The sequence below is a fragment of the Monodelphis domestica genome, chromosome 5 (genome assembly GCF_027887165.1).
Source record: "Monodelphis domestica isolate mMonDom1 chromosome 5, mMonDom1.pri, whole genome shotgun sequence".
Taxonomy (NCBI): domain Eukaryota; kingdom Metazoa; phylum Chordata; class Mammalia; order Didelphimorphia; family Didelphidae; genus Monodelphis; species Monodelphis domestica.
In genome coordinates, this window is record NC_077231.1 from 27,782,427 (window position 1) to 27,784,899 (window position 2,473).

At 37.6% G+C, this 2,473-nt stretch overlaps 1 pseudogene; it reads right to left on the reverse strand.

Annotated features, from left to right (window-relative positions):
• Nucleotides 1–308: 308 nt before the first annotated feature.
• On the reverse strand, nucleotides 309–1,265 carry LOC100616856 (olfactory receptor 6C76-like; annotated as a pseudogene).
• Nucleotides 1,266–2,473: the final 1,208 nt, after the last annotated feature.

Consider the following 2,473-nt stretch of genomic DNA (forward strand, 5'->3'; position numbering starts at 1 on the left):
TTACTTCAAATTTATTCTATCCATTTTATGATTACGGTTTAAGAGTGTGGGTGAGCTTGAGCCAATGGACAGTAGGAATAGCTGATAGGGAATTGATGTCTGATAGACAGGCAAATGAAGAATTAGAGATCATAACAAAAAGGAAAGAGGAGATACTTCTATCAGTGGGTCTTATGTGTGTGCAGGGGTGCGGGAATACTCTCTTCATGATATGTCTAGGAGTACCTTAAATGCCATAGAGTAGAGAATAGGATAATTAACTAGAAACATAACAAAGGTTTACAAAATTATGGACGACATCTCTTTTATCATTTGGTATCTAGGGCTCCATAGTATATTACTTCTTTGTGAAAACTGCAATATTTTTTGATTGAGTCCTTAAAGGCTTGTATGACTTGTTTGTTTCTCGCGGTATACATAAAAGGGTTCATTACAGGGGCAACAGAGGCCATGAGAACTGACACCACCTTGTTCAAAGCTACCATTTCATTTGTAGAAGATTTGATCTACATGAACATACAACTGCCATAGGAGATAAGAGACAACAACCATATGGGAGGAACAAGTAGAAAAGGCCTTTTTTCTTTGTTGGGCAGATGGGAATCTCAGAATAGTCCTGACAGTGGAGGCATAAGGCAAAACTACTAAGAAGAATGGGATGATGAGCATCAATATTGCATCAATCAAAACCACTCCTATCAATTGTGTATCTGTGAATGATATCTCTAGCAGAGGAAATGTATCACAATAAAAATGGTCAACAACATTAGAGTCACAGAATTCCAAATCAAGACCCATGCTAAGAGATAGGAGAATGATCATCAGCCCAGTCAGGCAAGAACTCAGCAGGAGCTGGTTACATAATTTACTGTTCATGATAGTTGTGTAATGCAGAGGTTTAGAGATGGTCACATAGCAATCATAGGACATGGTGGCCAGAAGGAAGAACTCTGCTGCCCCAAGAAAAATGATGAAAAATAGTTGTGTGACACAGGCATTATAAGAAATCATTTTGTCTCCAGTTGATAGGCTATAGAGGTATCTTGGAATACAGGAAGTTGTGAAGGAGACTTCTAAGAAGGAGAAATTTTGGTGGAAAAAATACATGGGAATTTTCAGGTGAGAATCCACCTGATGATGGTTAGGTTCCTGGCTACACTCAAAAAGTAGTTGAGAAATAGAAATGTAAAAAGCAAAATCTGAAGCTGTGGGTCATCTATCAGTCCTGGCAAGATAAATATTGTTTTCCCTGTGGAATTTCTCATCTTGTCTTTTGAATTCTGATAAACCTACACTTACAAAATAGAGGAGAGTTTGGAGCTGGGGAGGATGGAGAGAAAATGAAGAGTGCTATGAGAGTTCAAGAAGAAAGAGATATAAAACAACTTGAAAATTACTATTTCTTGTATTACATTGATCCACTCCTCTGTCACAATTCCTGTGAAATGAATTCAGGGTGTTTTTTAATGATTGAATTATTATATTCCATTCTTTTATAGGCTCTCTTCCTGGATTAATTGCTTATTTCTATATCACTTTGAAGTTAATATCTTTTGGATTCCTTTTCCAGGTACTTTTCACTTCTATTCATGCTTCCATCTCCCTTAGTGAGTTAAGCTTTTCTCTTGTTTAACTAATACTTCAAAAAGATCCTGGCTGTGGCTCTCTGCCCAATTTATGTTGTCAAATATTTTGGATCCTGAGCCTCATTCTTTTTTTTCATTTGAATTAGTTTATTTAGCCAATTTAGTACATTATTCCATGGTTTAAATAATCACATTGTTTCAATCCCTTCCCTCCACCCACCCTTTGCACAGTCAACATGCAATTTCATTGGGTATTACTTGTGTCCTCGATCAGAACCTATTTCCATGTTGTTGTTTGCACTAGGATGTTCATTTAGAGTCTACACCCTCAACCACATCATTTTGACCCATGTATTCAAGCAGTTGTTTTTCTTTGGTGTTTTTACTCCCACAATGTTTCCTCCAGATGTGGATTGTGGTTTTTCTCATAGATTCCTCCAGGTTGTTCAGGGTCATTTGCATTGCCACTAATGGAGAAGTCCATTACATTTGATTGTACCACAGTGTATCAGTCTCTGTGTACAAAGTTTTCCTGGTTCTGCTCCTCTCACTCTGTATCACTTCTTGGAGGTCATTCCAGTTCCCATGGAATTCCTCCACTTTATTATTCCTTTGAGCACAGTAGTATTCCATCACCAACATATACCACAATTTTTTCAGCCATTCCCCAATTGAAGGGCATCTCCTCATTTTCCAATTTTTTGCCACCACAAAGAGCACAGCTATATATATTTTTGTACATGTATTTTTCCTTATTATCTCTTTGGGGTACAAACCCAACAGTGCTATGGCTGGATCAAAGGACAGATAGTCGTTTAGTATCCTTTGGGCATAGTTCCAAATTGCCCTCCAAAATGGTTGGATCAATTCACAACTCCACTAGCAAT